This window comes from Lissotriton vulgaris, chromosome 9 (assembly GCF_964263255.1).
Source record: "Lissotriton vulgaris chromosome 9, aLisVul1.2, whole genome shotgun sequence".
Lineage (NCBI taxonomy): Eukaryota > Metazoa > Chordata > Amphibia > Caudata > Salamandridae > Lissotriton > Lissotriton vulgaris.
In genome coordinates, this window is record NC_141697.1 from 378358275 (window position 1) to 378383957 (window position 25683).

A 25683-nucleotide genomic window follows, 5' to 3' on the forward strand; every position below is an offset into this window, starting at 1 on the left:
CGATATAGTTGTTAGGTACATGCCAATTTTTATTGGTTTAATTTAATTTTACAAGGTTGTGATTTGTGAAACCTATGGTTTTATTTATTTTATATATATATATATATATATTCAAGAGCAATGCGCCAAGCGCTTTCTGGGAGGGCTCACCACAACATCCCAGAACCATCCGGTCTCTTACTTGTCCCGAAAAACCTCACAGTGTGCCACCACAGGTTTAAAAAAAGGTCCGACGCGTTTCGGGGCATACACGCCCCCTCTTCATGGACATTAACACAGAGGCACTGACTCATCAAAGCGATTCAAATGCCTTTTATTTGAATCCGGGCCGCCCTGAGTGGGTGTGGCTCAAAACACTTTCCAGCGAGGAAAGCAACATGAAAACACTTTCAATTGGTTCTTAAAAGTTTCAATTCTGGAATTTACACGCAGCACTCCACCCACTTCCCTCACTATCTTTTCTACTCTCAAGAGAGAACAACGTCCTACATCTTTCGGAAGACTTTGGTGAAATGTCTACCATATCTCATTCATCTTCCGAATCTGACCAAAATGATCGACTACCTTTAATAAGAAAAAATAAATCTTTCATCTGGCAATTTTTCACTTATCCTGAAGATCAAAAGAAAGTGAATGCACCAAAAGTAACCTGCACGATATGTGACTTGGTTCTCTCAAGAAGAAATCCAGCAAAAAAAATATTCCTTTTCCATACATACCATGGTGCGGCATGTCAAACAAGTGCACCCTCTGCAATTTGCAGAGGCAACGACAAGAGCCCTGGCCACGCTATTACCATTAGAGGTGGCCAGCACATCTTCTGATCGACGACCTGTATCTCCATCGAGCGCAGAGATGGACTTCAGATATTTAACTATATATGGTCTATAATCTATGGTTTTTTCAGTGATTTTCTTTGGTTTTTTAATAGCAAATATCAAAAGCTTTTTTGTGGAAAATGACTAAAATTAGGTATACATAAGCGGCGTTCATTTATGTTCACCACAGCCATTGTTAAAAGTAAAGTGAAAGTCGCGAAACAGTGGCCACGCCATTAGGTCCCTTTTAGGCCCCATCATGCACGTAAGTAACAGCCATTTTCTTTGTCATGGCCTCTCTGCCCACTGCCAATAGCCTATGATTGTTCGAAATTGGTTCTCTTTGGGTCATTCTCTGTTCACAAATAAGCACAGAGTCGCAATACTCTGTTTAGTTTTTGCAGATAGTGAAGGATAGATAGTGCACACTTTTGTTGTATATATTTTTAATATTTGCATAGGGTTTGTCGTTGTTTTGGGTGGGGTGGGCGGCGGAGACGTGTTGTCTTGCAGCCATCATGGCGTTAAGCTCAGTTCCTCTCACTAGTTTCATATTTCTCATGAGGGGTTGTTCCTAATGTTTCTATTTTAGCGAGGTCAAACAGAGATCCCATTAGTGGCCTACTGATTTTGCTTGATTCCTTTTGTTTTTTCTAACGATTTTTCACTATCTGTAAAGACTAAACAGAGTATTGCGACTGTGTGCTTGTTTGTAAATAGAGAATGAACCAAAGAGAACCAATTCCAAAACAGTAAAAGCTTGGATAACAATCAAACAAATAGAGAGGGAAGCAGGCACGACGGATTACAACGGGGGCAAAGGCCTGCGTTACCTACCCTTCACTATCTGCAAAGAGAGAATACTCCTAAAAGAAAAGAGGGGAGGCGGGGCAGCGTTCAAAGCACATCAGCGTGCATAGACACGAAAATGTTTTTACCTACCACGTGCTTGACATTTTACAGCTTTTGATATTTGCTATTAAAAAACCATTGAAATTCACTGAAAAAACCATAGGTTATAGACCATATATAGTTAGGAATTAGCATTTACAAAACCTTGAAAATTCACTGAAAAAAACCATGGGTTATAGACCATATATAGTTAGGAATTAGCATTTACAAAACCTTATTTTACTCACACAAAACCATTGAAATTCCATATATAGTTAGTTGCACTAACTATATATCGCGCACCAGCAATCCACTGCTGATGATGTCACATATTACATCATTCATGACATGGTCAGTGACATCACTGATGACATCACTGATGACAACTCAAATGACTTCACTGACAACATTATTGATGACATCATTCATGTGATAATACGATGAACCTCTTAAGACTCTAATATACCCTTAGATACACTCAGTGTAAACAGACATTCACAGATTGTCACTCATCCATGGAGTTACTCATACACCTAGTCAGTCATGCAAAGAATCAATCACACCTCCGTTTCCTCAACTACACAGTTATACACACCTTACTTATTCAAACATATTCTAACACATATTTACTCTCTTTTACAATCACTGATACAAGTTTTCAATGATCCATGCAGCCACTCACACATTCACTGGCTCTTACACACAGTAATTTATATATGTCAACTCTCACATGTACTGTGTTTTACAAATGTACTTACTTTGACATGTAGCACTGAGATATCCATTCACTCACCAATACACTCATGCACACAGTCAACCACCCATACAGCTGTTTCCACATGCAGTTTTGAACCCATACATCTAGTGAATCAACTGTTCACACATCTATGCACAGAGTCACACCCCTCCCAGCCACCCACACACACACACTCACTCTCCCATACAAATACTTGGGCAACTAATCAATAACCCATATAGTTACTCATATAGGTACTGATCAACACATGCAGCACTTTACAGAACAACAGATATAATGATGCATAAATTAATACAGTTTAATCACTAACCCATGCACTCACTGAGACACATTTAATCACTCTCTCATACAGCCAGTCATGCACCTACTAAACCCTTCATCCAGACACTTATACATCCACTCATTCTTCAATATGTAAGACATATTTATACTTTACAGAAACACAGTCACTGGATGTTGTCATCAGTGATGTCATCAGTGATGTCACTGACCATGTCATGAATGATGTAATATGTGACATCATCAGCAGTGGATTGCGGGTGCGCAATGTATAGTTAGTGCAACTAACTATATGTGGAATTTCAATGGTTTTGTGTGAGTAAAATAAGGTTTTGTAAATGCTAATTCCTAACTATATATGGTCTATAACCCATGTTTTTTTCAGTGAATTTTCAAGGTTTTGTAAATGCTAATTCCTAACTATATATGGTCTATAACCTATGGTTTTTTCAGTGAATATATATATATATATATATATATATGTCAGACGCTTCGTAACAACTATTACCACGCTCTCAGGCACTCAATAAACGCCAGACATCAGCAGGTTCCAAGGGTGTTTAATGACCCCTTACAACATGTTTCGGCTTACAGGAAGCCTTGTTCACGTAAGTTGTGCAACGCGTTTGTGCAGTGTAAATACTGAAAACAATGACAACATAGATCATCAGTGACTATTGTCTCTCATGAATTTGCCTGGCTATATCATTTGAGCGCTCACTCTACCGTTTGTCATGAAGTGCAGACAATTAGATGCCTGGCATGGGTTTATCTTGAGCCTTGATACAAGTTCATTAAATGCGCAGTGACTGGGATTGTTAAGATGCATTAACAACGTAGTTCAACGAATGGTATTTTACCTAGTGACTGTTCCCTGCTATCAATTGATCATATCTTTTAAATTGCATGCATGTTGATTAAATTCATTAAATGTGCAGCTACTGTGATTGTTAAGATGCATTAACAACGCAGTTCAACTAATGGTATTACCTAGTGACTGTTCCCTGCCATCAATTGATCATGTCTTGTAAAATGCATGCATGTTGATTCCCACATGACTTTGCCCGGCCACAACACTTGAGCGCTCATTTTTACCGCTTGGGTCTTGCCACCTTGTGAAATCTTAATTCTTGAATTATGTGTGTTAAGATGTATTAACATCGTAATTTACCATTCCAACATGGCCGAACCTAACTTTGGGCTTGTGACCTGCGACCTGTGTCCTTTGTCTATGTTGTCATTGTTTTCAGTATTTACACTGCACAAACGCGTTGCACAACTTACGTGAACAAGGCTTCCTGTAAGCCGAAACATGTTGTAAGGGGTCATTAAACACCCTTGGAACCTGCTGATGTCTGGCGTTTATTGAGTGCCTGAGAGCGTGGTAATAGTTGTTACGAAGCGTCTGACAATTGGATTTACCGGCTGGCTCTACCGGCGCCCACGCCACTTCCCGCGGGGCCGACCGCAACCTTTTGGAGCAACCGAGGAATTGAACAGTTACTAGGTTGCACACGGCCCGGCCAACAACGCAACACGGATTTTCGTGGAGAAAACCTTGGAGAGGGGATTGAGAATATCTTGGATTACCGGAAGGGGTAAGTGCGCTGCAGCGGCGTTCTGTGTCCGTCCTTTTGGGGCAGGCTAGTCGGGTGGCTCCGCTTACGCGATCTCGCCAGCTCTAGGGGGTTAACGGCATAGCGCCACCTGCACGCGCACTTTGGACTGCTGATCGCTTGCCCCCAGCGCATAGTTACCCGCATTGTGTACTAGGCGGTACCGCGGCTCTCCCCAGTTCGAGTTACGGACTCGGCGCTCCAGCGTCTAACGGCAGGAGGAACTTCTCATTCCAGAGAAGGGACACTCAATTCTCGCTAAGCAGCAGGCGCATTCAAATTCCAAGGGGGCGCTACACTATGGAAGAGGAAGATGAGAGAAGAGCGGCTGCTCAACTTTTGTTCAAAAGGAAGAAGGCTGTCACTGGCGCGTCAACCATAACTAAAGCTGATCCTCCCCAGACAATTAAAGAAAAAATTAGCAAGCTTGAAAAATTAAAGAGGGGGGAGATATCTAAATGGTGGGAGGCGATTTCGCTGCAAAACTACGTTGACCAAGAGATGGTCCCTAGAGGATTGAGAATCTTCACAACCCCTACCTATGAAGCCCCCAACCCTGAGATGCTTGCAGAATGGTCGGAGAACTCGGCGAGCAGCTCCAGGCGTATGCTAGAAATACTGATCAAATACGCCTGGATAGACAGGGATGTGTTATTAAAACAAATAACTGAATTGATGGAGGACATCAAGAAACACGCAGATGACAATACTATAGCCAAACTGGTTGACGAAATGAAAGATCGCCTCAAGAAATATGAGGAGGACATCAAGGCCCGCAAAGAGAGGAAGCTAGACCGCGACTACAAAGACTACGATACAGGTCGCATCCTAACTTTCAGCCGAAAGTATGACCACCTTTATGAGACAGAAGAAAGCGCCGCACAACCCACAGCACAAGGAGGAGATGAAAATTCTCTAACACTGAGTGAACCAGAATCGGATGTGTCCAACATCTCCATTGAAGAAACTAACAAGGCGAAAAAACCAACACGCAAAACGAATTTTTTAGAGGAATACCGCCACCTGCGCCGGAGCGGGCGGACGAACCAGGAGACTCCGGCAACACCAATGAGCCCAACCAGGGGAAGAGGTCGCCCAAGAGGATGGGGAGGCGCAGGAACCGGGGGAAGAGGCTCTTCCAGAGGTGGAAGAAGAGGCAACACAAAGGGCAACGTGGGATACATGAAAACCCGCTCTGGAAGAGGACAATGATGGAAGCCTCGATGGTAAACAAAACTATCATTAATCTTTCTAAGAGAGCCATAACTGACAATGAAAAAACTGTGCTAGGTCTTGGCTTATCTTTTTGCCCCTCTAACTCTTTCAATTTCTGTGAAACGAGAATAGATCTATTCAGATACATTCGTAAGTTAAAGCTAAAAAAATGGCACAAATTGAGACAACGTCCTCAAAACAATGACAATATAAATGACAGAAGGGACATGGATACCTTCCTCATAAGTGACATGGATGCCATTGTCAGCATAGCTGAATTAGATCAGAATCCTGCGTCCAATATCAATGATTCCAATTCAGAGGAATTATCTAGACCTGTGATGACCAACACACAGCTCCTATGTGAGGCAGGTTTCACGATTGACAGCTGCTCTGCCTCGACATTTAAACCCAAATCGACCTTTATCCCCATTATGGCACATGATGCCATCGACACATTTCATGAGTGTGTCAGTAAGCAGCTCAGCACACACAGATCCAAGAATAAAAAACAATTCTGGAGACAAGACAATTTATCCAAAGACCAAAGGAAAGCCCTCAACTCTCTAACAGATGATCAGTCCATCGTTATACGCCCCGCTGACAAGGGGGGCAACATTGTGATCTTAGACAGAGAACAATACACAATGGAAGCCCACAGACAACTCTCTGATGTAAATTACTATGCTTCTAGTAATTACGAAGCATACAATATGAGTGTAACTGCAATGTGGGAGGTGTTGGAACGCTGGAAGGACAAGGGAATAATCGAGTGGGAAGAATATAGATTTCTGAGAAACAACAACCCCACCTTACCGGTCCTGTATCTTCTCCCGAAGGTTCACAAGTGTACAGAAAACCCTCCCGGGAGACCCATTGTCTCTTCTAGAGGCAGTGTAACTGAACATGTGTCTAAATACATAGACCATTATCTGCAGGAATGGGTGTGCAATCTTAAAAGCCATGTCAAAGACACTAAAGATTTTTTGACTAAACTTAATACTCTCACATGGAATGAAGACTTTCTGCTCATTACCATGGATGTCCAGGCCCTCTATACTATTATTAACCACCAACAAGGCATAGAGGCCTGTGATCATTTCCTTAAGAACCGTCCCATGCGCTTCAAGGAGCATAACAAAATGCTCCTTGAAATGTTGACATTTTGTCTTGCTAACAATTATTTCCTGTTCGATGGTAAGATCTACCGGCAGGAGACGGGGACGGCGATGGGTTCTAGCTTTGCGCCGAGCTTTGCGAATCTCTTTATGGGCCAATGGGAACAAGAGATATTTGCGGACCCATCGTTCAGTGAAGAAATCAGCCATGTCATTACCTGGTGGAGATACATTGACGATCTCTTCCTGGTTTGGCATGGCACTGAGGAACAAGCCTCTGGCTTTATTGACCGTCTCAATCTCAATGATAAAAACATCAGATTGACGAGCAATATAAGCAAGGAGAAGGCAGAATATTTGGATGTCAGAATTGACATCGTCAGCAATCAGATCCAAACAACTCTTTTCAGAAAAGAAACTGCTGGCAACAGCATTCTCCATGCCCTGAGCAGTCACCCTGAACCGCTGAAATGGAGTATTCCCTATGGGGAACTGCTAAGGGCAAGGAGAAATTGCAATACTGATGCCAGCTACCAACAAGTGGCTAAGGACATGCTGGACAGATTCAAACAGCGCGATTATCCAGCCTGGGTACTCAAAAAAGCCAAACAAAAAGCTGACAGCATTAAACATTGTGACACTCTCAACAACGCCGTCAAAGATGACAGCACTTCTGCTGACAGTGTCACACGCCTCATTCTCACCTACAATAAGGAATCCAAGCAGATCCAAAAAATAATCAATAAAAACTGGCATATTCTGCAAAGTGATAGCGTAATTGGTAATCTGATCCCGGACAGACCCAGCATCACTTATAGAAAAAGTCAAAATCTCAAAGACATCTGTGTCCGCAGTGACATCACCGACTACTCCAAAAATCAAGGCATTGACCTCAAGGGATTTTTCCCATGTGGCCATTGTAAAGCCTGTAAAAACAGTACCTTGGTCAAAAGAGTAGAATACAATGGCATTAAGAAAGAGATTACCCAATTCTTGACCTGTACCACCATGTTTGTCATTTATGTAATTGTCTGTCCTTGTGAACTCTGGTACATTGGCAGTACCACCGCCCATGCCAAGAAACGCATCCTAGAGCACTATCGTGCTATCATCCACAAGGATGCGAAATACCCGGTGGCACGCCATTTCAGTGAATTTCATTTCTCTGACCCCACCCGTCTGAGATTTTTCATTCTAGAACAAATAGAGAGAAATCCCAGGGGTGGAAATCGGGTCCTAAAAATGAGACAGAGGGAATCTAGACACATAATTAATTTCCAAACCAAGACCCCGGGGGGGCTCAACCATGATGAAGAGCTTGCAATTCATCTCAAAGATGACTATGTATAAACTGTTTATATTTGCTGTGTTTACTCTCATACCCTCTTCCTAGCGCCTACCATCAAGTTCTTTTGACTTACTGCATACGCTGTTTTTCATGTTAGATTTTAACATCTGTCTTTTTAATTCACAGGAACTTCACTGAGATTGAGACCCTTCACTGCACCGGTTATCTTCACAACACGTTCCTGATATAAGATAAGAGCACGCCGTCACTGGCTTCACTTTTTTACATAGACTTTGTTTAGGTCGCCTGACAGCTCCATGGCAAACTGTGCCTACTATCCAACACTGTAGTCACCTTATGACCCTTGGTATTTCACCTAGTGACTGTCCTCGCCATCATCAGTGACTATTGTCTCTCATGAATTTGCCTGGCTATATCATTTGAGCGCTCACTCTACCGTTTGTCATGAAGTGCAGACAATTAGATGCCTGGCATGGGTTTATCTTGAGCCTTGATACAAGTTCATTAAATGCGCAGTGACTGGGATTGTTAAGATGCATTAACAACGTAGTTCAACGAATGGTATTTTACCTAGTGACTGTTCCCTGCTATCAATTGATCATATCTTTTAAATTGCATGCATGTTGATTAAATTCATTAAATGTGCAGCTACTGTGATTGTTAAGATGCATTAACAACGCAGTTCAACTAATGGTATTACCTAGTGACTGTTCCCTGCCATCAATTGATCATGTCTTGTAAAATGCATGCATGTTGATTCCCACATGACTTTGCCCGGCCACAACACTTGAGCGCTCATTTTTACCGCTTGGGTCTTGCCACCTTGTGAAATCTTAATTCTTGAATTATGTGTGTTAAGATGTATTAACATCGTAATTTACCATTCCAACATGGCCGAACCTAACTTTGGGCTTGTGACCTGCGACCTGTGTCCTTTGTCTATGTTGTCATTGTTTTCAGTATTTACACTGCACAAACGCGTTGCACAACTTACGTGAACAAGGCTTCCTGTAAGCCGAAACATGTTGTAAGGGGTCATTAAACACCCTTGGAACCTGCTGATGTCTGGCGTTTATTGAGTGCCTGAGAGCGTGGTAATAGTTGTTACGAAGCGTCTGACAATTGGATTTACCGGCTGGCTCTACCGGCGCCCACGCCACTTCCCGCGGGGCCGACCGCAACCTTTTGGAGCAACCGAGGAATTGAATATATATATATATATATATATATATATATATATATATATATATATATATATATATATATATATATATATATATATATATATATATATATATATATATATATATTCACTGAAAAAAACATAGGTTTCACACATGTTATAGTTAGGAATTAGCATTTAAAAAACCTTAGAAATGAATTGAAAAAACCATAGGTTTCACACATGTTATAGTTAGGAATTAGCATTTAAAAAACCTTAGAAATGTATTGAAAAAAACATAGGTTTCATACATGTTATAGTTAGCTGGACATTTCACTCATACAAAACCATTGAAATTCCCCCGTTATAGTTAGTTCAGCTAACTATAACTCACGCGCCCGCAATGCACTGCTGATGACGTCACATCTGGAGCATGACAACATATATTTATTTTTTTAAGGAGGGGGACTACGTGGCCCCCCTCTTAAGGCGTCTATTGGCCCGGGGACCCCATCCCCCTGGGCTGGCCTTATTTTTTTATTTTCGGAGCGCGGAGAGCTGGGCCGCATGGACCACTTCTAACCCCAGGGACCCCACACCCTGGGGCATGGCCACATATATTTTTTTTTAAGAAGGGGCTGCATTGCCCCCCTCTTGATGCCTCTACTGGCCCCAGGGACCCCATCCCCTGGGCCTTTATTTATTTATTTATTTGTTTTGGGGTTAGGGGGGCTGTGTGGCCCCCATCCCGGGACACTTCTAGTCCCGGGTCCCCATCCCCAGGGCCTGCCCTATCCGTTGGGGACCGTGGGGGGAGCTCCAATGCCCCCAAATTCCAGACGGCTCCCCGCCTCCTGTGGGTGTCAGCATTGCTTTTCCACACCGGGTGCTGCTACATGCAGTGCCCCATGTGGAAAAGCAATCAGCTTTAGATTTTGGAAGTGAGAGCAGTAAAACTGCTCTCGCTTCCAAAATCCAAACCAGAGTTTGCAATGACAGTGCTGGGCACCCAGGGACACTACAGGAGCCGGCCCTGGAGGGTGGCAGTCTCCTGACCCTTGAGGGCTTCAGGAGGGGGGCCACATGGCCCCCCTCCAACTAGTGCACAGCCCTGGGGAGGTGGTGGTCCCTGGGCCTTGGGGTCCATAACGGATCCTTGATTTTACATGATTAGTGCTCCAGGGAGATGGTGGTCCCGGGGCATGTGGGGGGGGGCTACGTGCCCCCATGAATATTTGAGAAAAGCCCTTAGGGTGGCAGTCCCAGGGGCTGCCGTAGGGCTGCATGCCCTTCCGCATATTATAAACATAGCCTGGGGAGGTGGAAGTCCTCGGGGCTGCAGGGGGCCCGCTAATATTTTTTGGCAATGCCCCCAGGACCTGGCCCACCCGGGGGCCTCAATTAAATTAAGCTTGATTTGCGACCACAGTGAGAAATTCACTGATTTTGTTTTCCATTAATGTTTTTTTTTACCCTAGGGGTCCTTATGGGACCCCCTGAGCAGGCCTAGGGGTCAGGGTGTTTTACCCTGCCCCCTTTTCTTGTTTTTCAACTTTGTTTTACTGTTCTCTTGTGACTCGGTTTTACCGAGTCACCAGATGTCAGATGCCAGATGGCAGCCAATCACAGTGAAGCTCGTGCTTGAGAGGGGTCGCGACTCCACCACGTCCCTAGATATCAAAATCTTTTCTTTTTCAAAATTCTCAGGAACTACTGAACGGATTTACACCATTTAACAAAAAAAGCTTTTTCTGGAAGAAGACCTTATCTTTTTACAGAATTTGGTGTCATTCCGTTCAGCAGTTCGGGCTGTAGGTGTGTCTAAAGTAAAGTTTTCTTTGGAAAATTACATTAGGAAAACTCGTTTTTGGACCTCCTTTTTTTCTCAGCCCCCGCTTGTTGAATATCCCCGAAACTTGACTGGAACTGACCGGAGCGGGCCACTAGTTTTAAAAAATGTTGCGAAGATTCCTCAACCGGCGCCAAACAAAAAACACTTTTCCTAGAAAAACTAGGTCCTAACTATAACTACCTACTGGCGCCTGCCAGTAAATAATATCCAGTGTTAAACTGTTGTATGTCAGAATTTTTTAGCCAACACCACATCAACATACCTTTAAGATATATGTTTTCAAGATACAAAGATGTGGGGTTAAGACTGGTAAATCTATACTTACCTAAAATATACCTAGCTTGTTATTATTGAGAATGATAGTTTGGATGCAATATTTTGTAGTGTGATATTTAAATGCACAAAATTCTAGTAGAATAACCTCAATGATATTTCTATTTATATTATGTAAAGTCAATAAACCAGGGTTCCCACCATGTTTTTCTGTTTGCTGTCTTTTTTTACTGCATTACAAACCCTGGGGATAACAATTACCATATTTAGGCATACATAGAATATATGTTCTCCCATGAGGAGTTTCTTGGCACTATTGACAAGCAACAGATTATTATTGTGATCACCAGCTCTTTCTGACATAAACAATTTTATGTTTCAATTTTTTGTCAGTAAAATCTGTCAACAGTATTTCAATTAGATGTGAAACATTATAGTTATAGGAGTGCCACTGGCAACATAACATAAACATACTGTGTAATATGGCCCTTACATCAAGTACCATCCTTTGTTGTTCTGGCAAGTTTAAATACTTCTGGCGGAAATCTGTTTAGGTGATCCATCCTCTGAGTCTTAAATATATTTGCTCTAGATTAACAATATCCTGCCTTTAGTTTTCTATAAAGTGTAAATTGTGTACAGTAAACGGTAGAAAAAGAAACCTTGTGAGAGGAAGAGCAGTGACTGTTTGGTGTAGCTGCCCAGCGCAAGAGGCCGAGATGGGGTAGATGAGGGCCTTCCCCCCTTTTTCTATGTCAGGCTTTTCTGGGACTTTTGATGGTTGTGCTGGGGAAATGCCTTTGAAGAGGTGGGTGGAGCGAGACTGTTGTAGGGTAAATATTGGCTTGGGCTGATCCCTCTTTTTCTAATGCTTTAAGGTACCAGAGCTTGGGCTTTCTGAATAATAGAAGAAAGAGAATTGATGGGCGTGCCTATAATGGAAAAATCACACACAAAAAAACAAGTAAAATGAACACTCTTGTGATGTAGTCAACTTTATTGAAATAAGGTATCCTCTTGAGTCTTTAGATTTTACTTGGTTGTTAGTAATTTCTCCCAGGGAAAGAATAGATGAAAAACACCTTACCAGATTACTGACAGTGATCCCAGGACAAGCGAGGTGGAAACATGACCATGTCACATGCTTGGAAGGCGTTTTGGTAAAGCATAAACTCAGGTTAAAAAGGGGAGTGGGAGCATGACAAAAAGGAAAAGAGAGGTGAGGGAGAGATAAAGAAAGAGAAGGAGAGAAAAGGAGAGAGAGAGAGAGAGAGAGAGTGAGAGAGAGAGAGAGAGAGAGAGAGAGAGAAAGAGAGAGAGGTTTGCCTTCTTCCTTTCAGTCTATCCACAGGAGAAACCTAAATAGAGGAGTTTATCTAATCGATATCAAGGACATTGCAATCCAAAGGCCTTATGTAGACTTGACTCCATGGAAGGGAATGAAAGGATAAAAAGGGTGAAACAAGAAACAGGCCCTAACAACTTGAAGCAGGGCCTCTCATCCAGAGATAACAATACACTAAAATGAAATCTAGTCAAGAAGCATCTTTCAAATAATGCAGACTCCAATCCTTTAAAAAAAACGCCCAACAAAGCTGATACTCTCTTACAGATAGAGCCACAAACCCTTCAACCTAAATCGGGTTTAAATCCAAGAGTGGAACAGAACTATTCTCATTAAGCTTCCCATGCTGTAACATAAATTGCATTTTGATGTAAATGTATAAAATGTCAAACTTAGTGATGTTGTGAATTTTGAAGTAAAAATTTGTGAACGTAGTCAATAGAAAATGCAGATTGAACCCACTGGTGTAAAGATAAAAAACATTATAGGAAAAATGCTATTAAGATGAGGAAAGACTGGCAAAGTGTCTAAGAGTAAGGATTAAATATGATCGATCTGAAACAATAGAACGTGGTGGGGAGGCTAGTTCCCAACCAGATGCAAGGACATTTTGGGCACTCATAGGAAAGGGCAACTTTGAAAAGTCACTGCCTCTTGCCAACAATATTCCACCTAATTTGTGGTAAGAGCACTTTGTTGCCATGTACTCTACTTTCCACAGTCATGAAATGGGGCCAGCTTCCTTTGATCCACTTCAATCCCCACATGGCTTTTCGTTTACCAGAGAGGAAATTCTGACCTCTTTAGAGGGAATTGTACCTGCCAAAGCCCCGGGCCCGGATGGTATCCTGGGAGACCTTGTCCACTTTGACAGGGACAATTGGGTCACTTTCCAATAATATTGCTGGCGGGATTCCAGAATCTTGGAAGGGGGCTGAGGTGACCCCTATCTTTAAAAAGCTTAACTATCAGCCCATCAGCCTGGTCGATTGTGTCCATAAAGTTTTCGGCTGCTCGCTTCTAGCGAAGGTCCAGGACTGGATGGATGAGAATCAAATCCTCTCATCCCACCAAGCGGGGTTTCAACAGAAAACGGGAACAATTTATCAAGTTTTCACCTCCTCCTCGTCTACTGGAAGGTGTTCCTGCTGGGTAAGGGGAGTTTATATTTACCATTCATTGATTTGATGTTAGCGTTCAACCTTGTGTTAAGGGACAAACTCTGGTGGGTGCTGACGGAGATGGGTTTGCCCCAGGCAATGCAAGTGCTGTTAATCTGGCTACATGAAGAGAATTTTGCCAGGGTAAGATTGGGTATTCAGGGACAAGTCACTGATCCTATTAAAATCCAGCGTGGGTCCGCCGGGTTGCATCCTGGCTCCAACTCTGTTTTCATTATACATCAATCAAGTTGTTGAATTGCTATCTGCCATTCCAGAGGACACTCTCTCTTTAGCAAACCAGAAAATCGCCACTCTCTTATTCGCAGATGATACCCTTCTTCTTTCCAAAACACCTGTGGGCTTGCAGAAATTACTAAATCAATTCAAGCTTTTGAGGGGCCTTGAAATAAATACCTCAAAAACAAAGCTGATGCTGCTGAACCCCCATAAATCTTTTAAAGGGAACTGTTTTCTCTAATAACATTCCTCTAGGGAGTGTTTGCTCCTTTGATTACCTGGGAATTAAATTGTCGGTGGGTTTGGCCTGAAAATAGCATCTCAACAAGCCCTACTTCAAATTCTCACAGGTAACTGAGGCCCTTATGAAGGAACATTGTCTCTCTCACACAAAAACAATCGAACCAGCCTTGAAATTATTTAATTGTAAGGCTGTGAGTACTGCCATATATGGGACTGAGCTTTGGGGCATGGAAAAAGCAAGCGATTTTACAGCATCTGAGAACAAGTTCCTTAGAAACTTGGTGTCCCTTCCGCAAAGAACTCCACTATGCCCATTAAAGCTCGATATGGGTATCAAACCAATCAATGATCTAGCAAAGCTCCGCCTCCTGCTACTTTGACAGAGGCTTGTTACCACTCTTGAATTGACATCTTATGCAGTGACATTCAATGAGGTCTGCGCTCTGGACACCATGAATAAAATAGGCTGAATCAAGCACATTAGAAACCTCATATCTAGCATTGGGCTATTAAGGCACAGCACCAACTGCCCACAAATGCACACTAAAAAACGAATACAAATATTATAAAGGGAATGGGTTGTGCAGAACAAATGTAGCAATAGCAAACAGGCCAGATTAACCAAAAAATGTAAAGATTTTAAGGCCAGTCGCTCCTTATTAACCTATCTCGATCTTATCAAGGTGCCAGCCAATAGGAAGCTGTACATACAATTTAGGCATGGCAGTCTGCTGATTAACGCATTCACAAGATCCTGCATAATGATGCCCAGCCCAAAGGTTGCCCTTGCAGCCCTGCTTCACTAGAATCAATAGGCCTTGTTCTTTTTGCTTGCACAGCATATGTAAAACCTAGGGGGAAATGGCTAATCCCCATTTGTAGACAACTTGGAACTCGCAACTTCAGAGTGGCCCTGCGCATAATGAAATCTGATACAAGACCTTTATTTGTGTGTGCAATAGCGAAGTTCCTGGGCAACTCCTGGGGGATTAGTAGGAAGGCACTGACACCAGCCCCGATCCATCCTTGAGATCTCTAGACCAAGTTGGTGAAGGAACTAAATGCTTTGATGATTTTCTCTTTATGAGATCGAATATCTTTAAGGCCAATTGATTACATTCTATTTTAAATGTAAATAGCCTCTTCTTATCCTCACATAATAATTGTAAGGCTGGTTGTAACCCTTCACAATTCAATATGAATTAAACTGCAGGCAATAATAGGCTATTTTACAAATCGCGATATAGGATGAGCAAGCTTTTTCAGATGAATTGTGTTTTAACTGCGCGAAGATTCACACTTTTAAGTATGTGTTTTAAACCCTTGTTGTGTAATGTTTACGTATGTACTTTTATGGTCTTATGACCGTCAAAGTTTTTAATGGGAATAGAACATGGTGGTTCAATGGAGGCTTACGGGAATGGTGGAAATGTTAAAAAAGATCACAAAATCCCTTGTGGTAGTCATATCAGAACCTAGAATAGTTATTATTGTAATTATTATTATTAACATTCAACGTTTTTTTGATTGAAACATTTATGGAACAGTAATCAATCCTGTATAAACGAGTACCTAGGGAAATGCAGTTTGAACAATGGCATTCTGTTGACCGGTGAAAGATTTTTGGATGTGCATTTTAGTTTTTCTTACTTTTATTCAGTGGATCCTATTTGCCAGATGTGTCCTGTGAGGTGGGCACCTTGCCAGATACCTTTGGTTTGATGCCTCAATTAGTGTCCTTAGCAGTGTATGAAATTCTCCAATTTGGAGGAAGCTATTTTTGAGCCCACCAGCATCACTTATTGTTCAGGAGGATGCTCTCAGGACTCCACATTCTTCCTAAATTTGCAGAATTGAGTCAATGACCAACACAAAATAAAAATTCTTACAAAATGAAAATTACAATGCACAGGCTGGGTTTTCAAGTTTTTAAAAAAAATGCTTTATTCGATTTCACAAATTGATAAAACCATAAAAGCAGAAATTCATGACAATATACAAACATACTTAGATTTAAGAACAGCTAATACATTTTCTTTTCCTCAAAATACTTTTTAAAAACCCCAACATAATTCCCACACAATGCTCATCATTCAGTAGTTGCAAGGATACAAGGGCCGGTCGACATTGCCGCCATAGACCCTGTTTTAAAAAGGGTTTTATCCATCTAACCCGGTCAATCGCATAGAATTTACAGAAAAAGATCACCTGTAATAATACGGATTGGTTTGACATATTATCACACAGACACTTAATAAGTATTCTGGACCAATCATTGGTGTTCGGGAATGTGACCAGGCGAAAGAAACAGTCAAATCTAAACCTTGTCAGAATACACCTGTTGTAACCACGTAAACAACACACTATATAGGGCTGGATGTTAGTAGAAACCATAGTAAGTTGGTGTTTCATCTCTGATTTTTTACTTAACTCCAGCCCCAATCATATTTATTTATTTATTGGGCTTTTAAAGCGCGACAGCTACCCAAAAAGGGTTTCCCGGTGCTAAGAGATATTTAACCACATGAGCAGGACGAAAGACTCTGGGGAGAGGCGGGAGCATGTTACTGGTTAAAAAGCCAGGTCTTAATGGCTTTGCGGAAGTGGATGTAGCGGGTTCCCAAGCGTAGGTGCTGAGGGAGGGAATTCCAGAGCTTGGGGCCCAGTAGGGAGAAAGATCTACCCTCCATCCTCGCTCGGCGCACTTTGGGCACACAGAAAAGGCCTTGAGATGAGGATCTCAGGCAGCGAGCCGGCGTGTAGGTTCGCACGAGGGCTTGTAGGTATCTAGGGGCATTGCCCCATTTGATTCTGTGCATAAGGCTAAGTGTTTTGCAATTGACCCTGTTTTCAATTCGTAGCCAGTGGAGTGCCTTAAGGTGACCGGACATGTGTTCCCTTCTGTGGCACTTGCAGAGCAGTCTTGCTGCGGCGCTCTGCACCAGTTGAAGGCGTCGCATGACTGCCTGTGAAGACCCTAGGTAGAGCACATTTCCGTAGTCTAAACGGGAGGTGATTAATGCGTTGACCACAGACTTTTGAGTGTCGTCAGGTAACATCCAAATGATTTTACTGAGCCAACTCAAGATGGTGAAACAGGTGGATGTAAGGTTAGTGACTTGGGACTCCATAGTTAGGCCGTTGTCAATGATAATGCCTAAGTTGCGTACTTGTTGTGACGGGGTGGGTAGGGAGCCCATTTCAGATGGCCAGTGTCTTGGGTTCCAGAGATTTTGGTTTGGACCCAGTATTAAAACCTCCGTTTTGCTACCGTTTAGTTTGAGCATATTTTCACTCATCCAGGTGGCGATGTTCCTAAGGCCTGACTGCAGGAGGGAGGAGGAGTCGTGGTCTCCATTGGAGAATGAAAATACGATCTGTGAATCGTCGGCGTAGGTAAACATGTTTAGACCTGCTGATTCGGAAATCTGGGCAAAAGGGGTTACGTATAGGTTAAAAAGTAGGGGGCTCACCACCGAGCCCTGAGGGACACCATAGGGGGATAGATGGACATTTGAGGCCGCGGTACTGGAGGTGATTTGAAACGTCCTAAGAGTCAGGAAAGATGATATCCATTCCAATGCTTTGCCCCTGATGCCCATGGTGGAGAGCGAATTTAACAGAATGTTATGGGAGATGGTGTCGAACGCTGCGCTGAGGTCAAGTAAAATCAGCGCAGCGGAATTACCTCTGTCGACTAGGAGGAAAAGATTTTCCATAAATCCAAGCAGTGTCGTCTCAGTCGAAAAACCAGGGCGGAAACCCAATTGGGAGGGGTGAAGTATGTCATTTACCTCCGTAAAACTGGCGAGGTGTTCCTGGACATGTTTCTCCAAAACTTTGGAGAAGGCGGGTAGGGCGTTCTCAAGCCGTTCACCTTCCCGGCTTCTCTGCTTCTCCCCTCCCGGTGCCCTGTGGGGTCCCCCAAGGTTCCTCTCTCTCTCCCCTTCTCTTTAACCTCTACATTCACCCTCTTATCTCTTCCCTTCTTGAGCTGGGGGTCTCTGTGTATAACTACGCTGACGACCTCCAGCTCGTCTTTGATCTTTCCTCTTCTTCTCACTCTCTATCCTTTTTTCACTCCACTATGGTCTTTATCTCTGGGTGGATGAGCGCCAATCACCTCAAGCTCAACCCAGATAAGACTGAGCTTGTCCTGATTGGCGGCTCATCCAGTCCCTGGTCCCCTGCTTTCTGGCCTCCCATCCTTGGCCCCCCTCCCACCCCCGTTCCCTCTGTTAAAACTCTGGGCATCAAGGTCAGACAGGACCTGTCCATGCATGGCCAGGTCAGTGCCGTGGTGTCCTCCTGTTTTCTTTCCCTCCGAATGATCCGGAAAATTTCTCGTTTCTTTTCTCTTGACTCCCTTAAAATTATTATTTCCGCCCTCATCACTTCCCGCCTTGATTATGGCAATAGCTTGTTCGCTGGCATCCCTGCCTATGAAACCCGCCGCTTACAAGCTATCCAGAATCAGGCCGCCCGTCTCATCTTTCATTTGCCCAAAACCCATCACATCACTCCCGTCCTCAAATCCCTTCACTGGTTGCCCATTTTGCAGAGATCTCTGTTTAAACTAGGGTGCCTTGTTTACCGGGCCCTTGACCACTCTGCACCGGCTTTCATCAATTCCTTGATTTCCCGTCACACCCCTGCCCGCACTCTCCGTTCATCATCTTCTGCCCTCCTCACTGTTCCCCGCTTTCACAAATCTCGCACTGGTGGAACCCGTTTCTCTGTTCTTGCTCCCCGGTTCTGGAACTCCCTTCCTCTTTCTATGCGTTCGATCCCTATTTTTTCTCATTTCCGTAAAGCGCTGAAAACTTTTCTGTTTGCCCTGGCCTACCCCTGCTAAACCTCCTGGCCCTGTCTGTTCGGTTCTTCAGAGCTCCCAGCGCCAGGAAGCCGTTTGGCCATCGTGCGCTTTACAAATATCTTTTTCATTTCATTTCATTCATTTCATTTCATTTCATAGGAGGGATATTGGGCGGAAATTGGCCAGGATTTTCGGATCTGCCGATAGTTTCTTGAGTAGGGGTGACACCATGGCATGTTTCCACTTGGCTGGGACCTTTGCTGTGGAGAGGGATAGATTCAGAGTTTGGCAGATGACGGAGAGTTGTGGAGTGTCCAAGAGTCTGAGTACGGAAATCGGGAGGTGGTCGATGGGAGAGCCAGATTTTACTTTCCCTAAGATGTCATGAAGACCCTGAACATTTATCTCGGGCCAGGATGTTAGTGGCTCGTAGGACAGGTTTAGCGAAGGGGAGATAGCCTCCACCTTCGGATCGAGATCCGGATCTGTCGCTGCTTGTGTCTGGTGCTGTTTTATAATGTCCTGGTAGATGGTTTCAATCTTCTTTGTGAAGAACTGCGCCAATTCTTCACATTGAACATTGTTCAATGAAAGGGGTTTTGCTGATGTGTTTGAGCCCGCTAACTCTTTTACGAGATTGAACAGAGTTTTAGATTTGTTTGTGGCTTCAGAAATAGATTTCGTCACATAGTTGGCTCTAGCCGTGGTGCAGGCTTTGTGGTAAAGCTTGAGTTCATTTCTGTAGGTCGAGCTGGCTACAGGGGAGTAGTCTTTCCTTCAAAGGCGTTCCAGGCGTTTACACTTAGATTTCGCTACCTTCAGTTACTCGTTGTACCATAACGCTGGAGAGTTGTGGGTTGTGAATTTTTTGCGAGCCAACAGAAGGCAGGTGTCTAGGGGTCCTAGAAGCCATTTGTTAATCTTAGTGGCTACAATCTATATGTCCTCAGTGTCAAATATTTCAACCAGAGGTGCAGAGTCTAGGACGGGCTTGAAGTGATTTATGTCCAGTTTCTTCCAATTCCTTTTACCGGACTGTCCTGTCCTGCTGGAAGGACTAGAAGCCATATGGTCAGACACGCTGAAATTAATGGGGAAGTGGTCTGACCAGTGTAGGGGCAAGGCTGGATGGCAGTGTGACAGGGAAATGCTAGAAAAAATTGGGTCCAAAAGGTGACCTCCTTTCTGTGTAGCTCCCGAGTTCCACAAAGTGAGATTCATGGCAGCAAGGTCGTGAATTAAGTTTCTGCCAGGTTTGTTCAGTGGGTCGTCAAAGTGTATATTAAGGTCTCCTATAATGGACAAATTGCTGTAGTTTACCCGGACCGAAGTGATCCAGTCTACAAGTTGAGTGTCCCAGGGTTGAATAGGGCCAGGTGGTCGGTAGATTAGGAGACCCGTGAAGGTGAAGTTCGGGTGGAGTTGAAGTTTAAAAAGGGCCATCTCACAGGCGTTTAAGGAAACCGGTTCCAAAAGTACATTGCAACGATTTTTTAAAGATGACTGCTATGCCACCCCCTACTACAGTGGAGCGGTCTTTTCTGGCAATGGCATAGTTTGATGGTAGGGCTTCAGCGATGTCTGGGCCTGAACTGGCATGTAGCCACGTCTCTGTGAGGAAAAGGGCATCCAGTGAGTTGTCGGACAGAAGGTCATATATGTTTCTTTTGTGTTTGCTGAGGGATATGCAGTTCAGGCTGCCGAGAAGCCACGTGTGTACCGTACATCAAGTTGGAATTGTGCCTGTCGTTTGGTAGGATCTTACAGTTTTGCTTGACAGGGAGTCGCAAGGAGAGTAGCAAATCAGGCGCGTAGACCCTTAATGCTGGAGTGTAGCCTCCAGGGGTTTTGGGCCCTGGGCCCGTCCTGGTGCGGATGGGCACAGACGGGCTTCCCTTTGGTGCGCCTTCAGCACGCTGACGGTGCGCCTGCTGCGCTCGCCCGCTGTGCGTCCAGGGAATGCAAATTGATATAGGGAGGTGGGAGGCAAGGCCTCAGGAAGTGGGCGTGGCCCGGGGGTTTGGCGCGCGATGGTGGCGATGTTTTTCCCTACCCGCAACAGCGCTAAGATCCGCTGTGCGAAGGAAATTACAGTAGCTTTCAGGGGGAAAGTGCTCAAGGGTGAGTGTCCAGTGGATTAAAAAGCAGTACAATGCAATGATTATTTTAAAAGTCATATCGATGATATCATATCAGTCATATCGATCATATCAATCATATAGATTCAAAATGGTTCAAACACAGTGCTTTAAGATCTCTTCTAGAAACATTAAATAAAGAATCAGGATTGCTAAAAAATTGCAGAGATTTTGGATATAATTCAACCATAGAATCTTTCTCGCCTGATCCAAACCCATGGAATCTTTAATTTTGTCCAGGTTGAATCCTAAATCTGGTGACATCCAAACTTTATGCCATACTAGCATTGGTTTTATTTTATAACATCAGTAATGTAGCATATTACCAATTCACTATGGCAATTAAAGACTGGTGCACTTTGTGAAACGGCTAAAATAAATTAAAAAAAGCATTCTCTACAATTAGAATTGGTAAAACATCTTGGAGTCCCCAAACCCCTGCTCCATATATAGCCACACTAATGCACTTTGCCTGGTAAATGTTCAATAAAATTTCCGGTGGGCTCTTACCCATCTTGTTGGCGAAACTCATCACTGCCGCTGTCGACCTCTTCACCCCTCCCCTGCTGGTGACGGAACCACTCCGTCATCAGCCGCGGTCACGCTGTGCTGATAACGGAGCGGTTCCATCACGGCCCCCTCGGCATGCCTGCGCGGCGCGGATTAGGTGCCTGCGCTGAGCGTTCCATTGAGTGGGCGGGGCCGTGACAGAACCGCTCCGTCATGAGCACACCGCAACCGTGGCTGGTGACGGAGCGGTTCCGTCCCAGCATGGGCGCGCCGCACGGCCCCCCGCCCCCTTAGCATTGCGGCGGAATAGCTGCCGCAGTGAAGGGGTTAAATAATAAGGCCCTATTCTTTATTGCTGGTCCCCAAGAATCTGAGTCCTCCAATAAAATCCTGAGATAGGAGAATGCTTTTGTGAACTCAATCCTATCTCCCCCACCTACAAGGGTACAGGACCTGTTTTTACCCTTACCGCAGGCCATGGCAAATGTTTTCTTAACATTGAGCCTCAAACCCCTATTAGCCATAAAATCAATATAGGTGCTAAGGGCCTTTTGAAGACCAAACTGTGTTCTGGCCATTAAAACTGCATCGTCTGCATATAAAAGTGAGACGATGTTGTTGTTATTAACTATCGGCGAGTCTCTCATACAAGCCACTAGTACCTCCTCCAGTTCATTGGTGTATACATTGAAGAGGAACGGGGCAAGTACGCAGCCTTGTCTTACACCTTTTTTTACGTTAAAAGGCTTTGTACATTCCCCTTTTGATCCGAACCTCACCTTGGCAGTAGCCCCCACATATAATAGTCTGAAAAAAGATATAAGGGGAGGTTCAACTTTTAGACCTTCTAAGATCTGCCATAATCTGTTGTGGTCTACGCAGTCAAATGCCACAGTAAGGTCGACGAAGACCGCAAATAGGTTGCCTTGCTTAGCCTGTGTATATTTTCCGTGTAGCATGGAAAAATGTAGGACCTGCTCAACAGTCCCCTCCCGGAAACCGTATTGAACCGGGCTAAGTACCTTATTGTCTGCCGCCCATTGCTGCATTCAATTCAATATGACTTTACCTGCCACTTTCATGAGGGAGTCGAGCAAGAAGATAGGTCTGTAACATGCCAGATTATCCCAATCTCCTTTTTTAAAGATGGAAACGATTATGGACTCTGACCAAGTTACACTAAAACCCCTTTCACAATTGGCCTCCAATACACTTGTTAGTAAAGGAGCCCATAACTTGATCTTATGTTTGTACAAGTCGATCTGAGTCCTGTACGGCCCTGGAACCTTTCCTCCTTTGCTCTCTTATGGCAGCTCGTACTTTCTCATGCGTAAATTTGATATCAATCGGAATAAAATTTTTATGTTCAGTGCATATTACTTGTTCATTAACTGCATCAGTGGCGATGCCCCCCGATCCATAGACGGAGGAGAAAAACTCAACCCAAGAATCTTCGCATATTGCTGCCTCGATCCTTGCTCTCCCACTGGTCGAGAAAAAAGGGGCCTTCACTGCCCCTCAAAAAAGGGAACAATCCCGCTGTGAAGATGCTTCATACAAATGTATCCCAACATGTTCCTTGATATCCTTCTTTTGCTTATTTCTAGCTATTGTATAAGCCTTCCATAGCCCCCTATATTTCCTGGTAATCCTTTACTGATTTATGTAGGGCAGCTTTTAAAAGGGAATAGGATTTAGTGCAGTGAGAATCAAACCAACCATTTTTTTAAATTTTTTGATCCCTACAAGGACGTTTAAAAATGTTGGGGATTATCTCTGTAATTTGAGAAAAATCAGCCAGCAACTCCCTGGGAGAGATCTCTTCTTGTAAACACTTGGTTATGGGGATTTTTACCTCTAGCATTATTTTTGAACTCGTGACCTCAGGGTCACTCTTGGCCCAACATATTGAGTATCCATTCTGTCGACCCAGGGCACATCCTTGGGTCCAGGCTAAACTCTGTACCACAGAACCATAACCTTTGTCAGGCAATAAAATGTTAATGATTAAAGGAAAGTGGTCACTGATCCCTATTGGGTGGGTGATGGACTCCTCGACCCCTTGTCGCATATCGGTAAGGAAGTATGATGAAATCGATCAGTGTGCTATGACCACGACCTACAAATGTGGGACTAAAATCAATAGCTGGGACACACATCCTATTAGCGAATCCCGTATTGTGCATTGCCATGACTTCATTAAATCTTTCACCAACGATTGAATGTATGAAGTGGGACATTTGACCTAAAACTTCTTCACCAGGGTCCCCATACCCACACGACGTCTGCATACATACATTGGTGTTAAAATTCCCACCCCATATTAAAATACAGCCCTTCCCCCGTTGTATCACTAAGCTTCTTAATTTCCTCATTCATGCCAAATAACACATCGGCGAGATTACTCCTATCTATGTTATTGTAAAATTTAATAACATCCAATTCCACCTGCAAGGAGATGTCAATAGCAACAATATGATAATAACTGGTCGATTTTAACACTTTTATCCGTAACACCCCCAGTAAATTTGAAATATACATACAAATCCCCCCTTTGTGCCTCCCGTGAGTTGAACGACATGCCGGGACATGGTACGTTTTAAAACCGTCAAAGTGTATTTCTTCCAGCAGCCAGGTCTCCTGTAGACATAGGATGTCAAAATCCTTAATAAAATCAGTCCAAACTATACTAATAACCTTAGATTGAAGCCCAGAGATGTTTCAATAGGCTATTCTTACCCGCTCCCCGCATGCTTGGGTGGAGGCTCTATCGCCCTTGCTCTCCCCTCCCAATCTTTGCCCTTCCTTGGCTCTTTGATTACTGAGTTGTGTCCTACTTTTTTAATTACTTGAACAAATACCCCTGATCTTGAGTACCTATTAATAGGGTATCACCCGTTTCACTGGAACTCTGATGGTTTATTGTTATTGTGCTATTATATGGAGGCAACGACGGAACAACTGCTCTTGAATCCTCTGACAAATTCATATAATTTATTTCCATCAATTCTACCACGGGTACCCCTTCGACATCACCTTTGGGAGCTAAAGACCCTTGGCTATTTACAGGTTTCATGACCACAGTTTCTGTCATATGTCAATTCCAGTGAATATAATGGCCCAAACCGATTTGTGACATGTAGGTTATACCTCATATGATTGTTTTGAGGATTATGAAAGCTTGCAGGTGTGGCTATATCGTGGCTATCTATCAGGTTTGGCTGATAGAAGAATCCCAGGGGCAACACATTTATCCCTTCTGGCACAAGTCTACTAGGACCTAGCCGAGTCAGAATTTCCTGGACTAAGATTGGGGAGCCTAAGGATAGAAATATACAGTCCACTCTGAGGGACTTTTTGCTAGGGTCTATCCAACTTACACGTCTGACCATTTTAAATGCATCAAACATTTCTTGTGTCAGGCCAGTCCTGACTCCTAGGTAATGTAATGATTTATTCCCCAGCATTACCCAATTTTCCCTGTTATCTTCATGGAAAGATGGTACATTAGCCAGGATCAACGTATACGGGACTGCAGCAGGTGGAAGATTCAAACTGGCAACAGTTGTTGCTATGCTCCTGATTATATATCGTTCTATTAGCTGGTCTTGTGCGATTGTCTATAGGAAGCTGCTTTTTACTATTTATATAAATTTGGCCGTTTATACTCCCTCTCGCTGTGACCCTTGTAGGTTCCTGTATATTTAAACACTTAAACTCGTCTGGCGTCAGTCCCTCGTGGTTAACTACCTTTTCTGCACTAGTTATCTGCTTGCCATGCATAGGAGGGCAATCATGTAAGGGGTAATTATGATTTATAGCTGATGCCCTATCACTACATGGACCACAAGCCCCAGGAGTCTGAGCGGGGCGCACTTGCTGACGCGGTTACACGCGCCCAGAGGAGGATAAATCAGCTGTGCTCCCGGAGCACTTTGGGA